The following is a 5,985-nucleotide window of genomic DNA, read 5'->3' as shown; positions in this document are numbered from 1 at the left end:
ACCTGACAGCTGCAATTATCCGTGACTCCTTTCGGAAGCACTGAAGAAACTGCAATGCTTACGTGCGAGGCCAGAGGGGACACAGATAGAACTGTAGAGAGAAGAGGGAGAAGAGGCAGTTCCCATATAAGATGGGGGAAGTGACGTGAGAAGGCAAGGAAACTCCACTAACATACAACAGCGGTTGCGGGGTGCTTATGTTCAAGGCACAGTGCAATATGTTGCTGCTATTTCTGAAAAAATAAACGCCATGCAAATATGTCAAGCGAGCAACTCACACAGGGCGTGCAGAAGCAGAGCCGCATTAATTAAAACGCACCGCAGCGTCCAGGAAACACTACAGAAGTGGTTGACCGTCAAATCAACACTTCTGTGCCCGCCGCATTAGCTCTGCTGCTATCCCAAGTAACCACGGATATCCGGGCGACGTCCGACGGACGTCCTTTCTGGATATTCGGGATGTCCGTGGGATATCCATGAATGTCCGACGTACGTCCGAGGGACGTCCCTGGGAAATCCAAAGGTAATCGCTTTGGCATCCGTAGTACGTCCGACGCGGACATCCAGCATGGACATTCAGGGGACGTTCAGGATATATATATATATATATATATATATGTATATATATGTGTGTGTGTGTGTGTGTGTGTGTGTGTGTGTGTGTGTGTGTCTTCCCGGGGATATTCCAGCTATACACATACCTTGAAGCGACAATAGTGGCCGGGACACATTCAAGCACCCGACCATTATATATATTACATTGGTCTAATGCTTGAATGCATTCTTGTTTTAAATAAACGAGAAATAAACTTACACCAACTTCCAAATACAATGAAACCTTTATTGTCACCTTATACATATACATAAAAAGACCAATAAGCAGATATATGCATACTGTTCAAAGAACAAATAAATACACGGATAAAGAAGAAAACTTGCAATTCCAATAGCACAACACAAGGTAGAGAACAGAACAAAAATTCTTATTGCCCACCCTGCTTTGACATTTGAGTATGCAGCATGGAATAAAAAGAGCAAAAAGAATTAGCATTATTAAGCAGCGAAAGCAACAGAAATGACGTGAAGGAATTAATCTTGACTACATCACTTCACTAGCACTGTGCCACACGGGCACAAAAAATGACATTAACTGGCTAATGCCTTAAACTTTAATGTCATTCGCGGGGTGCCACACGGACATGCTTAATGGTATTGCAGCTTAAATGTTATTCGCGACGTAGTGCGTTCTCGTAAGTCAACTTGCCGTCAAAAGCGTACTCTCGTTCCCAATGTCTCGACATTCTGACGTGGCTAAACGAACTATTAGTGAAGAACAGTTAATATATTATTCACTTTCTTTAAACAATAGCTCTTTCTCGTGGCGTAGTGCGTTCTTACAATTATTAAAACTCACTTGGCCATCGAATGCGTACTCTCGTTTACAATGTCCCCGCCGTGGCCGTAGTGACCATATTCTCACGATATTAAACAAACTTGTAGATAAAAACAACTAATATATTCTTCACTTTTTTAAAAGGAGCTTTTTATTTTCGTAGAGATCAGCAGGCGATCTTGCCGCTACTCACGGCTACAGCTCTAATCATGAGCGCATTAGTCAGGAGAAGCTGTTTGCCAGGAGAATCAAAGGGCGCCGATGAAGAGTCCGCGGTAGCTAAAGCAAATGTAGACTCCGGGGTCCTGCTTACCAGAGAACCCGCATTGACTTGTGCGTAGACCTCTCCTAAGGGATCCTGTTCCGTTCTCACAGCGAAGTGAACCATCCGAAGCGTCACGTAGAGTATATATCCATCAGGGAAGCAAGGCACATTGTCCTTAGTGCGCGTAGTGTCACAACCACCGTCCTGAACTTCCGATGTCGCCTCGGTGCAGCGACCAGCATCACAAGGCGTACAAATGTTTGCAGGGACAGCTCGACCGCACATGATAATGCATGCGTGCGGGGTATACGCGCCACTGCACAGTTCTAGACTTGCGAATTCTCGAGCTGTTCACTGCTGGCTGCCGGTGCGAGATCCGAAGTCCTCGAATATCGTCTTTGTTTCCAGCGACGCTCTTTTTCGCGCGTGCGGCTTCTCCCGCAGTCTAGGCATCCTGGCACCTGTGAAGAAAACACATTTCAATACCCAAACGAATTAAAAAAGAAATCGATGTAGCTGTCATACCTTGGTAGCTGAGTAGGAGACTTCGGTAGGCACGGTAGGTGACAAACGCTGCTCCACTGCCCTTAAAACGATCTCAGAATGAAAAATGGCGTGGCGACGATGGCTAGAGCTTGGATTGGATTGGATGACTGAAGCGTTCTGCTTTGCCAAGGTTCTAACACTTCCACGTGCATCTACGCAAACATAAATAGGTTTTTAAGATAGTGTATTATTACACAGTGAAATATTTACTTATTCTGGGAATATTCGGTATCTGCTTTTCGAGTTTTTAGTTTCTGCTAACGCTGTCGGCGCCAGAAAAACATAGCCTTTGAGATTACCGTCAATGCATGGCGGCTCTGACGCATTATAGCTTTCGTAATCGCTTTCAACGCACGCGGCCACCAAAAGCGTAGCCTTTGAGATTTGTTTTTGTTACCTATAATGATATTATTGTATGCACAATTGAACACTGTAGACTACTTCCTGTTTTAAGAAACCAGCCAACAACAGGCGCACACAGGAAACATACGAGACGACAGGAAAGAGGCTGGAAGGGGCCTGTCTTGTGTACGTTTCCTGTGTCCGTCTTTTTTTTTTTGCTGGTTTTTTCTTAATACAATGCACCAACTAGCCCAACATCGTGTTTTACTTCTTGTTTCAATGATAAACCTGAACCTACATAGCGTCCCAGTTACATGTTCGGAGGTCAGGACCATTTTTTTAAAGCAAACTACAAACTGTTTGTATGACCCACCGATATAAAAAAAATCGTATTTTAATACTACGATGTTAAAGTGGGCAGAACTTATATCAAGTTGGAAATATATTTATTTTGCTTTGAAAAAAGAATGAACTGTGTCCGATAGAGAACAAAAATAAACAAATATAATATGAACAGACTAAAATTTCCGGCAATATATTTATGCTAGTTTATATATAATTCCCTAGTGTATATCCTGGGCATGCTTATTTATGGACAGCCAGCGGACGTTCAAAATGGGATGTCCCATGGACATCCCGGTGGGATGTCCTTCGGACATCCAAACAGGATATGGACTTCTCCTGTACGTCCCACGGACGTCCGTGTTGGATATCCGGATGGGTGGACGTTGGGACTTATGGTGGACGTCCCACGGATATCCGTGGTTACTTGGGATGGCATTGCGAGAGGTCATGGATTTGATCCCAATCGCGGGAGCCACATTTCGACAGGGGCGAAATAGAAAACCCATGTGCACTTAGATTTTGGGACACATTAATGAACATCACGGTGTCAAAATTAATCTGGAGTCTGCCACTATGCTGTGCTTCATAATCTGAGTGTCGTTTTGGCACGTACAGCCCCACAATCTAAGTTTAATACTTCCGCCATAACGCGATGTGCCATATGAGGAAATGACAACACTCAACCTTCTCAGGAGTTATAAGATATGGCCCACAACAATGCCTCATGCAAACACCCCTCCCTGTGTGTTCTGCCTATTGCGCAGGCAAACAGCAGTGGTGCCCACAAGGTAACGTTTAACATCAATTCGCCAATCTCATGTTAGCCTAAATGTTGAAGAAATTAAGCTTTAGCCGTCAACACTGCTAATTATCGTCAATCAGAGCATCCAGCATGGAAAGCTTCACTTACATCAATTCCCACAGGGTGCGGGATCTGCATAATTTTTCTCTTATTCCTCATTTTTGTGTGCGTAGCATGAACAGGAAGATGTTCCAATGAGCTAAGTTTTGAAAATATACTATTATATGTGCAATCTGCGGTTACGGTAAAAGCACCGAGACCCTTAAGAAGTGTACAGGCAGGGATTTACGGCTATTTCCGGCAGGGCTGTGGTGATTTGGGCCCTTGCTTCGCCCATATGCAAGCTCCGTATACGAGAATGCAACACAGCCTTGCACATGTTCCCGGCTATACATGCGCACATGTGCCGTCATCTGTCGCAATATGAGCGCCGAGACATCTAATAACTCACCTGACACCCATTCAAAGCTGGTTCTGACGTTGCTGCAGTGATGGACCGCAATACATCATGGAAGCTCCAGTGCATAACACAACTGCATTGCGGTGAAGCTCAGTCTAGGGCATTGGCATTGAAACTTGTTTAAGCAATCACATTTCCTCAAGCCACAACCAGCATGCGTATTCGTGCTCTTAAACTGCACAAGGGCCATCCATATGCCGACGTGTCGGAATGTTAAGTCAGGTGTAGTTCCGACCAGAATGCACATATTGTTTGGCATGTCTAGAAAGTGTTCCTTAAGTCACCTCTGCCGCATTACAGTTGAGTTAAGCAGGGAAGCTTATGCAATGTATTGCATTGAAGCATGTTAAAAGCAAAAAATTGCAATTTAATTGCTGTGGTGATTTAAGCCCCTTCTTTCGGAGGCCATGACCGTGCCCCTCTGGAGGGCACAAAGGAGTGAGGAATCATGGTTGGAGAGCATGACACGAACCCTGGCGATGGAGAAACAGCTTTGATGACCTGCTCTACAGAAACTGCACTGCTTGTTCAGCAGGCATTAATCAAGAAGCTAGAAAAATGAAACCTAGTAGTCCGGATATTTATTGACTACAGCAAGGCTTTTGACAATGCAACACAAGATTTTATTAACAGAGTTCGCTGCCAACGGTGTACACGGAATGACACATTTTGTTGTGTTCGTATCTGCTTGATTGCAGGCAATACATTGTCATTGGAAATAGTATTTCCTTCGACAGGGCAATATTGTTAGGTGTCCCACAGGGCAGCATTTTAGGTCCCCTTCGACATTTACGTTAATGACATGATAGACATACGAGGGTTGATCCAGAAGTAAGGTTCCCATCAATTTTAGAAAAAGACAACATTGTTTATTCTCATATAAATTTACGTTATTGGAAGGATGAAACTTACATAATCGGCATCTTTTCGGCAACTTATGAAATTTACATAATCGGCAACTTATAAGTAAAACTTTTATAAGTAAAACGAAAACATATAGCTTATTTGTCCATAAAGCATCTAAACATGAACTTGTAATGCGTTACCGGTCCATTTTATCCAGTGGAAAATAAACCCCATCTTGGAATGCATCTTGGGGAATGCCACGTGATAGCCAGCGAGCTTGCATTTTGCATCCAATCTGGTCCTTTCTGATGCTAACGTGCTGCACAGCGTGCATCACATACTCCCGCTCTGCGAGGTTTTCAAATGGGTCAGCATGCGCACCTTCTAGCAGACATAAGTCTTCGTCTGTGCAAATCTATCTTGTAAAGAGCAAGGCAGACAAGGTGCCTCGATGCACGAGCCAGAGTGGGTGTGTGCATCGACCACCCTTGCTAGGAAAAAATGGCAGCAACCTTCTGCTCAGGCAGCTTGTAAGCGGACCGTGTTTCTGACTCCGCCAGCCCGCTTGCACCTAAGCGAAGGGCGCATGTGCATTCGCGCTTCCGCTCAGCTGCTTAGCAGAGTGTAAAAACGGCAAACTCTACTAAAGCAACCAGATCACTTGGCTTCATAAGGCACTATTTGCACTCGGCTAACTCCAAGACAAAATTTCTCGCTTACTTGACTCTGACTCTAATTTGTGTCGTGGCCTACCTCGAACACAAACTAGTCCTTGCAAAATAAGGTTGCTCGCTTCATCACAAGAAACTACTCGCATACATCTAGAGTTACGGAAATCAAATATTAAATTAATTTAGCTCCTCTCAATATACGCAGGCTTCTGACAATATTGTCCTTCTTTCATAAACTTTACTCCAATCGGTTGTCCCACGTTACTCTAAATATCAGACTAGCTTGTGACGTGTGTCTTGACGGCTTGATCACCA

At 44.1% G+C, this 5,985-nt stretch overlaps 1 long non-coding RNA gene across 1 annotated transcript; it reads right to left on the bottom strand.

Annotated features, from left to right (window-relative positions):
• Positions 1 to 820: 820 nt before the first annotated feature.
• On the bottom strand, positions 821 to 2,381 carry LOC139055340 (uncharacterized). Its single transcript, XR_011511683.1, has 2 exons — positions 2,184 to 2,381; positions 821 to 2,119 (listed from the first exon to the last, which is right to left on the bottom strand). It is a non-coding gene; the product is annotated as an uncharacterized lncRNA (long non-coding RNA).
• Positions 2,382 to 5,985: the final 3,604 nt, after the last annotated feature.

Source organism: Dermacentor albipictus, chromosome 2 (assembly GCF_038994185.2).
Source record: "Dermacentor albipictus isolate Rhodes 1998 colony chromosome 2, USDA_Dalb.pri_finalv2, whole genome shotgun sequence".
Lineage (NCBI taxonomy): Eukaryota > Metazoa > Arthropoda > Arachnida > Ixodida > Ixodidae > Dermacentor > Dermacentor albipictus.
This window is presented reverse-complemented; position numbering and strand designations above follow the sequence as displayed.